Source organism: Sus scrofa, chromosome 13 (genome assembly GCF_000003025.6).
Source record: "Sus scrofa isolate TJ Tabasco breed Duroc chromosome 13, Sscrofa11.1, whole genome shotgun sequence".
Lineage (NCBI taxonomy): Eukaryota > Metazoa > Chordata > Mammalia > Artiodactyla > Suidae > Sus > Sus scrofa.
The window spans coordinates 44,774,324-44,790,666 of record NC_010455.5 but is presented as its reverse complement, the minus strand read 5'-3'; the positions used below and the strand labels follow the sequence as shown (position 1 = coordinate 44,790,666).

At 41.8% G+C, this 16,343-nt stretch overlaps 2 long non-coding RNA genes across 4 annotated transcripts in view; one reads left to right on the top strand and one right to left on the bottom strand.

The window, feature by feature from the left end:
• LOC106505628 overlaps positions 1-16,343 on the top strand; it is a 178,263-nt gene that overhangs the window by 50,756 nt on the left and 111,164 nt on the right. For all 3 annotated transcript variants that reach the window (XR_002337612.1, XR_002337611.1, XR_001300230.2), the window contains one exon: positions 1,562-1,765. This is a non-coding gene — a long non-coding RNA (uncharacterized LOC106505628). The remainder of the gene's footprint in view (positions 1-1,561; positions 1,766-16,343) is intronic.
• LOC110256260 lies at positions 1,210-5,738 on the bottom strand. The gene is made up of 2 exons (XR_002337610.1): positions 4,229-5,738; positions 1,210-1,653 (listed from the first exon to the last, which is right to left on the bottom strand). It is a non-coding gene; the product is annotated as an uncharacterized LOC110256260 (long non-coding RNA).

The following is a 16,343-nucleotide window of genomic DNA, read 5'->3' as shown; positions in this document are numbered from 1 at the left end:
TGGCCCTGGCAAGGATTCCCTGAAAGTTTTTTTCCTGCCAGCCAGGCTTTAGCTGCCAGGTTACCTCTCTTCCTGAGGAGATGATGACAGGCTAAAACCCTCTCACATCTGCACTCTTTTGTGCCACCAGCATGTTGTCAGGAATGAGGCTACAGCCAGCCAGCCTGACCAAAGAGGCCCAGATAGTCATGCAGACCATCTGCACAGCTCTCAAGCTCACTAGGCTGCTTTGAGTTCCTCCCAGTGATATCTTTTAACACTAGGGCCTTATCCACCAGGCACTGAAGGGGAATCTCCCCTTCCTGTGAGACACTGTCAGGGACTGGTGTTCATCTGTATCTTTCTTAAATTGCCCCAGAAGCTGCAGAGAAGACTGAGACCTGTAAAACTGAACTTGGGGGGAGTCAAGTCGAGGGTAACATTATGCAGCCAGCAGATCAGCTCTTGCAGCTGAGAGCAACATATCTTCATAGATTGCAGGAACAATTCTTTTCCCTGGTCTCCTTTCCTGGGAGGCTGCCCTTAAGCATCTGGGTCAGGAATGCCTGTTGGTCCAACGTAGCCTGCAATGAGGAACATGTTCTCAGTGGTCCAGAGGAAACCCCCCCGCCCCCGCAAGGCCTGGCTGCTCATCAGACTGCCTTCCCCTGCATCGTCCCTTGCATGCCTGAAGGGGAGATTAAACCAAGGTTTCCTCAAATACATTAGATTCTCTCTCATAGCAAGTGCTGATTCACAATGTATATAAGCATATTGAATAGCTACCCCAGCCCTAGGGCTCCATTTTCTTCTCTATCTCAAATTACTTTGTCTCTTTACATTATCTTTCTAGGTGAAATCATCCCATCCTATGGATTTAAATACCATCTAAAGTCTTGAGTTCCCAAATTATATGTCAAGTTTAACTTTCTCCTTAGAACACTAAACTTATTTACCCAAGTGCCTGCTTGGCATCACCACTTGCGGCTATCTCAGGCCTTCAAAGTTAAGATATTTAAATCCACATTCTTCACTTTCTGCATTCGATTTGGGTATCTTCCATTCTTTCTCATACTCCATGCAATCAAATTGGAAGCCAAGTGCATTGAACAGGGTCCAGTGGGAAGAGGAACCACACTAGGGATTTGAACAGATAATTGTTCAAATATAAAGCATGTTAGCTAGGTATCGTTAGGTTCACCAAAGGAGGAGTGCACTAGGCCAAGTCAGTAAAGCAAGAGAGATTTATTGAGGCATCAGAAACAGATGGGCTGAGCTCAAGATAGGGTCAGCCCTGACTGTGAGGAGAATTTTGTCTTATAAAGGATCATGGTGGGACTCCATGGCGTGGGTCTATGGTGGGAACTCATGGCAAGGACAATGAAAGGAAGGTTATGCAATTTGGGAAGGGGCGTGGGGTTGAGTCCCATGATCTAGTGATTGTGGCAGGGAAGATTATAGGGGAAGGGAAAAATCAGAACAATAAGATGGCTGGAGTCCGAGTCTCACAACCAGAGAAGTGCAACAACAGCAAGTGGCATCCAGGGGGCAGTTAATCTTTACAGGTGCTTAATCTTTGCAGGCAGTTGTTTCCCGTGAGCCGTTGTGTCTTGCTGCCCAGCTTCGAATGGCCACATTCCTGGGAAGGAGGCCTTCTTCCAGTCTCCTGGGAGCCTATAAAGTATAAAGTTGTTAACCAGATCATGGAAAAGGACCACAGAACACTGAGTTATTACGGAAGTGGCAACTGAAGGAAGAGCCACCAGCTGGAGAACAAAGAGAAAAGGTCAGAGTCAATTAAAATTAGAGTTGAAGCTCAGACACCTGAGGTGGGAATGGCTGGTAGTGCTGGTGTGTCTGAGAGGAGGGCAGTGGGGATGGTTTTGTGGTGTCTTAAAATTGCACTGGGTTAGCTTCTTCTCTGGGAGGGAAGAGCTTCTCCTGAGTGAGGAAGATGAGGCTGGAGCTCCGTTCATGGGAGCAGAAAGCTTACAGAAAGTGACCAGAAAGGACCCAGGCTCTTCTCCCTGCTTTCAGAGTCTTTGTCACACTCATTCTTGGCAGAGCTTGACAGGGAGAAGCTGGGAAAGCAGAAAGGTGGTTTGCAGAGTCCAGCCCCAGAACAACATGGCAGCATGTAGAAGAGCAGCCTGCAAGCTGAGAGACAATAACCTAATCATCAACCCATCACTTATTAGCTACTTGATATTTCAATTATTCTTGGCGCTTTCTTCCTGTTTAACTCTAGCGTCAAATCCACCAGGAAGTCCTAATATTACTTTCTCCAAAGTAGTCCTTGGAGATAGGTTAAGGATCTGGCTTGCCACAGCTGTGGCTCAGATTCTCTCCAGGGCCCAGGAACTTCCATATGCCATGGGTGTGGCAAAAACAACAACAACAACAACAAAAAAAAGAAAGAAAACCCCTAAATTGTCCTTAATTTCATTGACTTTTCTTCTTCCTCATCATAATCTTGATGTAAAGGCTCCATAACCTCTAACCGAGACTATGACAATACCTGTCTTATGGGATTTCTAGTCACTCTTGCTCTCTTCCAAAATACATATTTATTCCAGAAATGTTTAGTGGACACCAGTTATGGTACCAGACACTGACCCACTTTGACGAAAGCAGCAAATAAGACAGATTAAGCCCTGTCCTTGTAGAACTTCCATTTTAGTCACTTACATTGCCACACAGCAGCCAAGTGACTATTAAAAGACGTTAAATTGTGTATCCACTTAAAACCCTTCAGAGGCTTTTCTGGTTTAAGTATAACAAAAAGCAAACTCTCTGAAGTTTAAAGCCCAGTGTAATGTGAGGACTTCCCACCTCTGCTGACTCCATGCTGTCTTTCTCCTTTTTGGTGCTCTGGACACACTGGCCAAATTTCAATTTTTTGGACATGCCAAAATTTTAAATAAATATCTTCCTTGACAGACATAGGTCACCCCCACTGGACCATAAGTTTCATGAGAACAGGACTGGTGTCTATATTCTAGCAAATAATACCGTGCCAGGTACTCTATAAATATTTATAGAATGAATTAATAAAAGTTCCAAAAAGTCAGTTTAATGTTGTTTAACCCAGCAATACCCAAACTTATTTACACACAAAATCACTCTTAAAATAATACCTTTATTTGTGTTTTGTTAACACATTTTGAAGAACTTGTGTTTTGTTAACACATTTTGGGGAACACAAGCTTTCAGCTGGGATCCTTTCTGGCCCCTTGTTTCACTCAAGGAAAAACATCTTTCAACAACAGAGTCCTTAGAACTAAGTTTTACTCTCTCAAGATGCAAAGAGCAAAGGATTTGGGGGTACTTTTTATGGGATCCCAGGGGTCATTGTAGGTTGGAGACAAAGGTATGGTCATTGAATTCTAACAAGATTGGATTCCAGTGCTAACTTCCATCTGTTAAAGAAAGGTTACAATTACAATTCTGACATTTCAGAATTGTTGGAAGGATATAATGACGTAAAACACAAAGCACGTGTGTTAAAATGTGGCACACACTAGGTGAGTAAATATTAGCTTCCATACTTTAACCTATCCCCTTTTGGCCTATGTATTAAAGAAATAAGTAAGAGTCTGCAGAGAATAATGGAGAAATACAGACAGCATAACCTCAGCATGCATCATAGTAACTACTAGAGGACAGAATTATCAACTAGGGAGTTTTTATAATTTTTCATCTCTACAGTTTGCTCAGCCCTCCAGTGAGTATAAGACATGGCCCTGCCCTTGAGAATTTTAAAACTAATTAGGGAAAAACTAACCACAAAGAAATAACTGGAGTGATAAAGATGCTAAATAGGAAATGAGTGATAAAAAGGGAGACCTAAGGATTGACATATCTGAGATTTCCTCAGAAAAGACATGGATTTCCAATTCCTTAGGGATCCTCCTATCCTGAGCAGTTTAAAAAATACTTTTGGATTGGGATGGGCAATCCACCCCAAATAAAATGAAATTCAAATTTAACAGTGTGTCCTTTCAAGATCACAACACATATTGAGTCTGTGTTCATAAATCCCCAATGAAAGAAAGATTCAAATTACTTTCTAAACCCTGACCTCTGAGCAGAGTACTTTCATTTAAGACCCTGATGAGAGCGTGGGTAGGCATTAGTTATATCCATTTCACCTGAAACCTGCCTTCACTCATCAAGGTCGTTTTCATTGTTCCTACAGAAGCCTTGTTTCTCCTCCAGGCCGCCTAGAGCCTAAACTATAAGACATTACCTGAGTTGTTTTTCAGGATCCTCGAGTCACCTGTGTCTAGACCTAGCTGAGCCAGCTAGGCCCAAATAGGCCCACTGACTCCAACTGAGCATGCATCAGTGTCAGCTGGGCGACTTTTTGACGTCAGAAGGCTGAATACTCTACCCTCTGGTGGTGCTGAGCATCTCCTGTTGCGCAGGCAGAAACCTGTGGTCAAGTTACGCCTGCGCAGAACAATGATTCTAGCACCTTTTCCCAATCACTTTTTTCCACGCCCCCACTCTCCGCACCCCTCAGACCGCCCAGCTGATTTACTCTGCATCCTATAAATGCCGCCTCTTCCCAGGCTGCGGCTCTTACAGGGTGGGGGTGAAGTTTCTTCTTCTTTCTTGGAAACTTTCTTTTTACTAAAAAGTTTTGGGTTTTAGCCCTTTGGCTTGCTGAGGGTGGCAGAACAAGATGAAACTGCTTCCGTACTGAGGGGAAGCTCAAATACAGGCTAATTTTTTTCAACAAAATTGAAAATTGCTTAGACTTTTAAGGGTCGCGGTTCTCTACCAAGGCAGAATGCAGCTAAAGATAGCAAAAGAGCAGAGTTAATCTGTGGAGAGAGAGACAGGGCTTGAAGGGATTCAACAGAATACTCTTTCTGCAAAAAACTAGAAGCTCAGCTTTCCTTAGAGGAAAATGAGAAGTTACAGAAGGCACGGTGATACTCTTCCAACTAGCCTAAACTGAAACTAATGAGCTGAGATTTTGGGGAAGAGGTTGAAGGATGGCAATAAGAATGTTACTTACTGAGTTTTAGGCATCAGGGAAGCACACGTGAGGATGTCAAAAAGGTTACCAAAAGTGATGTTCACCTACAGCAATGATTAAAATTAGGTCAGTGGCTTTCAAAATGGGCCCTGAACTTCACTGAGGGGATGGGAGGGGAAGAGGAAGGAAAACGGGCAGGTTAGAAATCCCACACCCTCAGTCAACCCAAGCAGCTCCAGTTTGTCACTTATCATAATTCCGTGCCCAAAAAATGGGTTTCACTGCTTTAAAAACACTGAAATTTACAGTACTAAGTGACTTTGAAGATTGTCCAAATTCTAAGGGTGAATCTAATGATGGGAGAGTTTCCAGTGCAAAACTAGTTCTCCTCAACCTGTTGGGATTTTGACTTCTGTGAGGTAGCACTTTTTCCCTCATTGCATCTCTTAAGCTTCCTATGACCTATTGACAAATTCTTTTTAATTGTGAAAGCTGTAAATTTTTATTTTTGTTTAATCGTGAAGAGAAAATCTTATGTGGGATCTGACAAATATAAACAAAATCCTGGTTTAATGAATTGTTGATCATGTCTTAACATCGAGCTTTTGATAGGAACATGGGTTAGGCATACAGGCACTTGAAAACCCACAGAAGAGTAGGAGGTACCAACTAAAAATAACCATTAGGTATTTAAGAAAATACAAAGGAAAGATGTAGAGAAAAAAGGTGGAAGAAAGGGAAGAAACTGCTTATAGAAAATCAAAATAGGTGTTTTTTTTTTTTTTTGACCCAAATTAAGTGGTCTTACCTCCTGTCTTCAGCCATTCTCCTGTTGTTCAGCCTTATGAATTGTTTAAAAGGGCAAGAACGGTGATTGTGAAAAATGACTAAAAAGGGAAGGGCAAGAGAATAAGGTTTGTAGAAACCCAGAGCCACCAAATCGACCTTGCTTGCATTGAACATGAGCGAGAATAACCTTGCGGAATCCTGAAATAGAGAAAAAAGGAAATTCAAAGGACAGGACTTGTAAAAACCACTTTGGTCAACAGTATTTCACTTTAGTAGTATGAAACTTTTTAGGCCCTAATCAGTCCTAATTATCATGAGTTCGCTTTTGGCTTAGAATACCTATTTTTGGAGGAAAGGGGTCACTAAAAACAGTCTTCTCATTATTCTTAGCACCCAGAGCATTTGCAGCTGAATTCAAGTACTTAACCAATGCTGGCCAGAGATAACTAATGAAAATGATTATTTTCATTCGTGAATCAGGTACAATTGAACTGAAGGTCTATTTTGATTACATAAAACTAACACTCTTATTAAATACTCCAGTGGATTCCACAATTGACTGTGCGCTGACTATTCACTCTTAGTAAAAACAATGTCCTGTTTAAGGAGGGGGAAAAAAAATACTTGTTAATTCACATAGGTTCTATGGAATTCTCTAAATTGCATTTAATTGCAAAATCTAAACAAATATGAATATCCATCAAATACAGGACTTCAGGAAGTACTGAACAAGATCAACACCATCTATGTCTTGGGGAACTTCCAGTCCATAGAGAAAGATAGCCATTAAGCTAATAATTACCCCATTATTTGATAAAAATGTGATGAAACCTACAGGGGTTAGGAAGCGGAGGATGTTATAAGATGAGAGACCCAGGAATTCTTTCGTGGGTGATGATGCCTGAACCCATTTCTGAAGATTGAGGAAAAATTACCTAGGTGAAAGAGAGGGAAGATGATTACTAAGGCAGCTGGCTGAAGACCCTCAGGTGAGAAGGAACAGAATGTGCTAGGGGAGCCAAAGGAAAGCAAGGTAGCTAAACCCCCTAGCAAGGGAGAAGTTAGTACTAACGGGGTCTTGAGGATGACAGGCCTGTAAGACTATGAGAAGCTGTCCCAAGTGGTATTTTGTTTTAAGCTGGACCCGTAAACTACTCAAACATCTGTAGTAGGTGTCTAGAACTTGTGACATAGGTGGTTCTGGGGCAAAAGGGCTTAACCATTTTCTTTGTCTCATTGCTTACGTTTCATTGACCTTTGAAATAGAAAATGCTAAGTAGATTTCCATTCCGGATGTCTATTTTTAAATAGCTGAGTTTGTAAGTTTCTTTAAAACTCTTATTGAAGGAATTAAGGTGAATATTAAGAGAAGGATGGAGCCACTATCATTATCAAATTGTGGTCTGTGAATGTAATACATAGTGTGATAGAGTCCAGGCCTCTGCTGCTAGCTACAGGTCAGGCGAGTAAGTCAAGAGATACAAGGGGTTCTGGCAAGGAACAGCAACTCCACTCAGAAAGCCAGCCATCCGAGGAGATGGCAGACTATCCTGGAGAATCATCTTTATTAGGGGTAGGATTGATTTAGACTTTAATGCTAAGAGAAAGGAGAAGCATGAGCTTTCAAGGTGAAAGGGTAGAAATGGATTGCAAGCTTATTTGAGCCACCTGTGCTTCAAGGGAAGCATAACCTTTCTTCTTGCTCACGTAGGCTAGATCCCAAGGCTACTGCAAAACGTCACATTCAGTTACTTTTAGTTTACCAGTCTTAGCTCTGGTTATTTTCAAGTTTCTGAGCTGAAAGCAAACTTCGCTACAATGGGTAAAAGTCATAACTAACCCAGCACCATGGAATGGGAACATTCTTAAAGGAATTTAAATGGAGCTCTTTGGGCCCAAGCAACATTTCTCTAATGTTGAACTCTTGGTATTCAGGGCTAAAGTAGTAGAATATATACTCCAGAGAATGAGGGAAGCAGTTTAATGTGGTCTTCTGTTCCTCTTCTATTACGGTGTTCCTGTACAAAGTTCTTTGGTCAAAACTTTGGGGGAAATAGGCTAAATGAAGGTAAATATTTCATTACTGAAGGATTTCTTGCACAATTTACTATTGAATCTATATTTCTCACTAAAGTACCATATACCAATCCTAGACTAAGTCCAGGTATATAAAGAATAACTAGGAATGACGAAGTCCCTTGTGTACTTAAAATCCTCCATAAGGGAAATAGGAGTTTCCGTCGTGGCGCAGTGGTTAATGAATCCGACTAGGAACCACGAGGTTGCGGGTTCACTCCCTGGCCTTGCTCAGTGGGTTAACGATCCGGCGTTGCTGTGGCTCTGGCGTAGGCCAGTGGCTACAGCTCCGATTAGACCCCTAGCCTGGGAACCTCCATATGCCGCGGGAGCGGCCTAAGAAATGGCAAAATGACAAAAAAAAAAAAAAAAAAAAATCCTCCATAAGGGAAATAGCCTTTGCAGGACTTGCCAAACTTGGGTAGAAAATACTTTTTCAGCAGAACATTTCACAGGACTTTTGAGAAATGCTGGTCCTATCTATAAGAATCAGTACTAAGTAGCCCCCAAACACTTAGGAGTTTCGTGGAAATATATGTTTAAAAATGCCCAGACAAGACCTTGATTCTGGAAGACAAAACAGATGATGCCCTTTTTAACTAATGAAGCATCATTAGGAGACCATATGTCCGCAAGAGTGAAAAATAACTCCTCTTGTGTCGGATTTGACTAGCATTAGGGAAATCCTGGGTTAAGTGTCAGAAAGCCACATCTTTCCTTAGACCAACTCTGGCGATAAATTGGCTAAGGATCATCTTTCCCAAGTGATTTAAACCCCATGCCAATTTTGCTCTGATGAGCTCCTAGTGTGGTGTCTACTTGGCTGCAATTTTAATTCAAAGAATGGTATCACTGAAGGTATGAGGATAATTAAGACAAACGCTGTACTCTGGAAACAAATGTTTATGTGAAAGTGGATGACTTTGTATAAAACTCGAACACTTCTATCTTGGCATCTCTAACCCAATATCTTAAGTACTCTTTCAGTACCAACAATTGTTACCAACCCAGCTTGAGTCTGCTTGCCCATGTGCATTGAAGTCTACTGACACCTGGTTGTGCTGAAGGCAAGTGCAGTGTTGATTGCAGGGCGCCAAGCAAAGCTTCCAGGGCAGCTGGTGCTTAAAACTTACAAATTCCCCTGAACTCTCTCGGAGAAATGTTATAGAAGATGGGTGAAGGGAGGGGAATTTCAAGGTTGATGATGAGCTTATGGACTTTATTTTGATTGATTTTGAGGTAATTGGGAGTCAACATCAACATTCTGGTCTGAGGTTCTAAGTGTTTGTGGGGACTTCTGCCACCTGGAGAGAAGGACTGGGCTCAGAATATTATCTATAATCCTTGACTTTGTTTATTGGCTAAGCTTTTTTTTTTTTTTCCTGCATTTTCTTTCTCTGAAATTTACTTTTTGGAACCGAGGCGAGACCTAGGAGGCTCTAGTTTTATCTACCGACAAGAGGCAGGCAGAGGACATGGCAATGAGGGGAGTCTATTCCGGGATGGCCTTTCATGGTCCTGCTCAGTTAACAACTTGGAATTGCCCAAATAACGGACAATGGGCATCTTGCCTGGGTAGAGCTGTGGAGAAGGGCCTTTGAGGTTTCAGGGTATTTTAGATCCATTAAAGTTAATCATGCTTGAATGGTGGGCTTTTGAATAGAAATTTTTTCTTGGTTTCTAAAATGCTGCAGGCTGTAATTACAGATACATTTTCTGATATTAGGATTAAAGAGACCAGAGGATGACTTGCTTTTCAATCATAGTCTCTGTTTTCCTTTCTGATAAACTATTTTTTTTTTTGTCTTGCTATTTCTTGGGCCGCTCCCGCGGCATATGGAGGTTCCCAGGCTAGGGTCGAATCGGAGCTGTAGCCACCGGCCTACACCAGAGCCACAGCAATGCGGCTTCCGAGCCACGTCTGCGACCTACACCACAGCTCATGCAACGCCGGATCGTTAACCCACTGAGCAAGGCCAGGGACCGAACCCGCAACCTCATGGTTCCTAGCTGGATTCGTTAACCACTGCGCCACGACGGGAACTCCCTGATAAACTGTTTTTTAAGAGTTTTACCTGTAGATCAGCAAGATTCACACGACATTGTTATGCGTATCCTGTAATTTTTTTTTTTTTTAGGATACAAAAATGGCTTATTTCAGATAAATTCATATAATAGACATAGTACATAAAAGGCACTCAAGAATGCTTGTTGTTCAATCTTGTTAGTGACAAATACTGCCGATGAGTCATTTTTCCCTTTGATGCCATAAATTTGTCAAGTTAAAGATTAAATCCACCTGCTCTGGTTCCTAATTTCAAATATACTTTTAAGAGAATTAGTGTTATCAAATTATGACTGGTGAAATCAGAAGAACGCATTAGGAAAACTGAGTTGAAGACTCATCATGTGTCCTGGTACACACCATTGAATAAGCACAATGAGATGGGTTGAGTCTTCATCCTCCCTACCTCATTCATCAGTCAGTAAATTCTTCACTTTCACTAACAAAAACCTGGGTTATGAGGTTAAGAATACAAAACCTGAATGTCATTCTTTAATCGGAAAACACCGTACTTTGCCCACAGGACCTGGCACCTGAAATAGAAAATTGGTAACTAATCTCTCTCATTCTCCCTGAAGGCCTGGTGCATGCTGTCTTCATCTCTGTTCTTCTGCAGCATGGTTTCCTCTACTTCTCTACTACAGTTAGAACAAGATGATACTCATAAAGCCAATCCAGCCACAGCCCTAGACGTGACTCCTAATTCTCATTCTCAACACTAAATTTCTAGAATAGAGAATCTGATTGGCTCTGCTCAGGTCAGGTGCCTACTTACCTTGGCATCAGCTATGATCAGGATCAGAGGTCTATATGTCCTGCTCCTCTCACATCATGCCTTTCCTTGTGTAAAGTGATTGCTCTGTCCATCACTTTTAATTCCTTTTTGAATCTAAATTTAAATGTGTCTTTGTTTCATTTGAAGTTTAATCTCCCAAAGTATAATCTTTAATGATAAATCACATAAAATCTAAATATTGTGGTTTTTTTTTCTGTTGGGATGAATTTATTCACTGAAGAATTCTTGGAGCTTTTCAACTATTCATTACATTTTAGGAAACAGAATCCCCCATAGAACTCATAGATCGGATCCTTCCCTACTTCAGGCAGCCTAAGGAGAAAAGAAGACTTGTACATGCTCTGACTAGGTGATTCACTTGTAAATGGGCTTCTGTTTAATAAACCTGAGTCTGTAGAGGAAATTCTTCTTAAAGGAACAGGAGTGAAGAATTTGAGAAGCGTGTTAAGTAGAAGGGAGAAGAGGGGGAAAAAAAGCATTTGTTTCTAGGGAATCATCTCCTCGCTATAAACTTTCTCAACCACCCAGAGAACCATCAAACCCTTATTCCGGAACTAAACTTTCCCAGTGGATTTTCTCCACCGTATTTAATATGCTCCTGGGGCTTGTGGCCAGAGTTATCCAATCATCCCATGAAAGGATGTGCAACGTCTCATTTCAGATGAGGAGCTTCTAACGAAGGTAGACAGCATGTTACATACACCTACCAGGCTGGTAACAGAGCTATTGCTCATCTGGGGCTGTGAATATTAAGCCAGCTTTGCCATCAGAGCTCCTCATTCCTCAGAGATTGAATGAAAATGATAATTTTTCTTTTCAAGCACCTGTCAAAGGAAGAACAAACAGGCTCCACAAAGAGGCTATAGAAGGGAGCTTGCTCTCACACAGAAATGTGCCCATCACTTCATTGTTTGGTAGGAGTGAACCTGAACAATGACAGGAGCTTACAGCAACCCCAGCATTGCAGAGGCACCCTCACCTTCACCCCACCATGAGGAAGGAGGAATGTGCCACCCCAGGGAGTATTTGTTTCTTCTATTTTAGGCACTAGGTGGTAGTGAGAAGGTGGAAGAGACTTCTTTCTGAAATGTCTGTTCAGAAAGGGTCCCATTTTAGTGATTCGTCTATTTAAATGTTACTGTACAAATACTAAGGCACAGTTTTCACTGAGCTGTACCAGGAATTATGCTCAGTGACAGGGAAACACCTGGATGCAAAACTGTCACAGCCTCCCTTCTATAAGGAAGGAAGGTGAGGAAGATGATGTGAAGACAATAGTTGCGGGCACAATGGAAAATTGTGAGGTAAAACGCTATGGACAGTAGTGTGAGATGCTAGGAAATGGGGAGAAAGGAGCCTGTGAAAGAGTGGCAAGGGACACCAGTTGAAGACTAGCCAGGAGAAGTGTTTTTGTACAGGTCTTGGGGTTAGGATGTGTGGAGGAGACAGGTAATTAGGAAGGTGATGAGGACTCCTAACGGGGAGGGACACAGCAAAGTTTTTGGGGTTGAACGTGTTCCCCAAAACATGCTGACGTCCTAACCCTTGAGACCTCAAAATGTGACCTTATCTGGAAGCAGTGATTGCAGAGGTAACTGGCTAAGATGTCATATTAGGAGTAGGGTTGTTGGTTAACCCAATGTGATTGGGTTAATTATGAGGAAAGAGACACACGGGGAAAATAGCCATGTGGAGAAAGAGGCAGAGGTTGGAGTTTTGCTGCCATGAGGCAAGGGACACCTGAACACCCCACAAAGTGGAAAAGCTTTTCCTTCCTCCAAGGAAGAGCTCCCTGCAGGCTTCAGGGGGTGCATGGCCCTGCAACACTTTGATTTCAGATGTGCGGCTTCCAGAACTGAGAGAATAAATCTAGGTTGTTGAAAGCCTCCCAGTTGTAATTTGTCATGGCAGCCCTAGGAAACTAGCATGGGAAGTAAGACTGGTATCAAATCCAGTTGGAGCACAGATCAGCCCAGACCGCACAGGACCTTGGAAGGTCTTGTCAGAGGTTTTTCTCTTTTAAGAACAATGGGGAGTTAAATGTTTGAAGCCACAAGGCAATATTGACTGAGTACTGTGTGAGCAGACCAGACTGCTTTTCTGGTCAGCTGAATTTCTTCAGTAAATGCATTGGAAGCTATGAGAATAGTTAGCCAGCACTGCAGATCACTGATATTTCAAAACAGCCACCCAAATTAATCAGTTTTTTCCAGCTACTTCAGATGATGGGAATCAAGGTATCTGTCCTTGCTAATACTGGACCACTGAAAACAATGTTGCCCAACTGTGCTCCTTGGAACACTAGTTCTGAGAAACACATTTTAGGAAACGTCCTGTGGTCCAAAAAGAGTTGGAAATCCTGTTTTCCTAGTGGTGGTTCTTGCCTGTGGAGTTAAAATGTGTATTAATGTGTTGAAGTCTCTGGAAAGTCCTGCAGTAAAGGAAGAATTTAACTCCAATTCCCAAATATGTCTGATCATGAAATGCCCTTGGGCTAAGCTAAAATCAGAAATAGGTGAGACTGCCTGTTAACACACTAAAAACTTCACTTTTGGGAATGCAGAAAGGTTTTTAGAAATAGTTTGATGCTCTCAACCCACTTGTGAAGCCAGGAAATTCTACCCAATCCTGGGTTTAAGGCTTGTCATACTACTATTCTCTGCCCCGAGTACCTGGCCTGCTGGCGCGTAAATGCTTAAATCCGTAAAGTTCAAATCCCCCTTGTTCTCTTCCATCTGAGCCTCATTTGAGGGATTGGCCCTCAAGCAATTCAACAAGCGTGTGTGTGTGGGGGGGGAGTCTAAACAAAAGGAACTGTGATGCTTTTTCAGATAGCATCTCCAAATGAAATTGGAAATGGATAGCCTCAAATTTGAAAATGTTGGCTATTGTAATCAAGACTGACAATACCTGGAAAGGATCCTAGGAATCATCTGGTACAAAATGCTCATTTTGCTCAAATGAAGGCATGGAGAGTCAGATGGCACCAAAGAAAGCCACACAGCTGATAAGACAGCACGTCAGGAAGGAGCCCAGAGGTGTTTATTCCCAGCCTACCTTTTCTGGAAATATCTTCTGGGACTTTAAAGAGGGGGAAAAAAAATCGTTAATAGCCTTTGGCCCTGAGGTAAACAGCTAGTATAAAGATCACCAGAAAACCAATCTAACTCAAGAATCTCAATAGCACACAACCTTCTGAGTGATGCTAATTAATTCAATAAACCAACAAAATGGGGATGAAAATTGTGCAAATAGTAAAGACCAATTAAAACAAAAACCAAAACACCCTATGAAGTTATGTTCTAGTTAATCCATGTACCACATAAGTGAATTTAACATACAATAGCCCCTTTGACAACATACTCATTATAGGTTTTCCATTGTTAGTGAAGGAGTTATTCAGGAAATGACTCTAAAAGTATCTGCTTTTGCTTTCTTTCTCCATCCCTTCTGTAATCTCTGCTTGCAGATAGAAAGTATCTCCCAATCAATACCACCTCTTTAAGAGAGGAATGTCATGTTTTGCTGTCTCTGCTTTTTCTACCATCCAGGCTGCTAAAAATCCTTATTAATGCATTTATGGAAGTCAGTATCAGCTCATCCTGCCATTGCTGCTGCCCCACACAGATACGTTTTGCATTCCCACTTCAGCACCTAAGCAACAGCCTTTCAGACAGGCTGTGCCACAGCAGAAAGGAAGATGGTGACCCTGTGGCTGGGATGGTTCTGCCCTAGCCTGACCTTTGACTGGGAGACCACGTACAGGCGTCTGTCCTAGTATGCACGCCTTACAGACCCACAGAGAGAAGCACTGTTCATGCAGCATGGGCCCTTCACACAAACCAGTGTCTGCACCTTGTAGTCCACTGAAGAGAGAGTGATTTGATCAACATACGGGAGTGTAGCCAGGCTAAGGGAGCCTGAGACAACTGTTAGTAACCTCTTGTTTCTCAGGAATTAAGAAGAATTTTGGCTCTATGCAGTTTTCTCCTTTGAGTAGCTACTTAGAACCTAATGCACACACACAACATACTTGCAGATGGAATTTCTTCTAGATTCAATAGGAGTGATAACTACCTGGACACATTACTTGTTCTATCTGCCTCCTACCGGCCCATTTTGCTGCTTCTGTTAATAGCACTTTGGTATCAGCCCACCTGGGCCAAACGTAAAAGCACATCCAGTTCCTAATGTTTTCTCATCTCAGAAAGCAATTGAATCTTTGAAAATGCTTGGGGAGCTGCCATTTCCCTGGCAATAAATAGTTTGGAGAAGTTAGTATTTTATCTCCACTTGAGGCAGCAGTCCAGTATAGGGGGAGACTGAAAAACTTAAATGCGACAAGAGTCTAAATCATGGTCCCACTACTTAACTTGCTAAGGGACCTTGGATACATTCATTCTGGGCTTCAGTTTCCCTCTATGTAAAATAAGAGTAATAGTATTTACTCAATTTAGAGAAAGCAACTGAGACTTTACAAAGCATCATCTTAGTTGCTGGCACATCAAAGCTCTCAGCAAGTACCCTTCCCCTTCCTGTCTCTGACTTCTTTGAACTTGAGCATTCAATCCAAGTTAGCTTCAAAATTAGATGGCAGCTGCATATCTAAAGAGTTCTTGTGCACATGTAACCTGGAATGTTTAACCCAGAGTCTGCAATATCTAGAGTTAAATACAATATCATTAAAGCAATGTATTGGGGAAAAAAAATGAGTTGACAGTAAATGAACTCCACAGAATGCCATAGTGGAAACTACCAATGTCCCTGAAAAAGAACTTAAGAAAAAGTATTCAGTTCAGCATATGGGCCATATCAGTTCCACTATTGCCTGCAAGTAGAATCCTGGGGATAATGGGCAGACCCAAGACCCAATTAAATGTAGTGCTTAATAGCATACGTTTGGCATCAAATACGACTGTTCCAGTCCCAGCTGTGCCACATACTAGCTGTGCCGCCTTAAGCTGTTTAACCTCTGTGCATTTGAGTTTTCTCATCTGTAGAAAGGAATAATATTACTAAATTTATGGAATTTTGGAGTAAGGTAATAAAAAAATAGTGCTCTACACAGTATCAACCAAGTATGTGTTTAATAAATGCCATCACTTATTGCTGTTAGTGTTTTTCTATTCCTGGTTTTGTTTGTTTTTTTGTTTTTTTGAGACACTGAAGGTCAAGCTTGATTGACTTGTAATCAGAGTTTCAGCCTTTCCAATGTTCCAGAATATATAAAGGAACTGAATGTTTGAGGACAGAAACAAAAAATCCTCCTCTCTGGTAAATCCTCCTCCTCCATTAAAACAGTCAGGAAGTGATAGTGACTCTCAGTAGGACTGGACAAATCTGAAGAACCCTTTCTAGCCATCAAGAAACATACACTACATTGGAGTCCTTGCTCTCCAGCTGTCATACACGAAGTGTGAATTTTGTGAAGCATGCTTATGTTAGCTCAATTGCCAGCTTGTCTTCTAGAGCTAAACTAAGACACTTAGCCATGTAACCACTGGGAAGTTTTTGTCTTTGTCCCAGACAATTGGCTGGTATGACAGCTGAAATTACTAGCATTTCTCAATGACATTTTTTGGTATCTAAAAAATTTTGAACTTGCTGCACCTGTGACATGGAAGTTCCTTGTCCAGAGGTCAAGTCCGAGC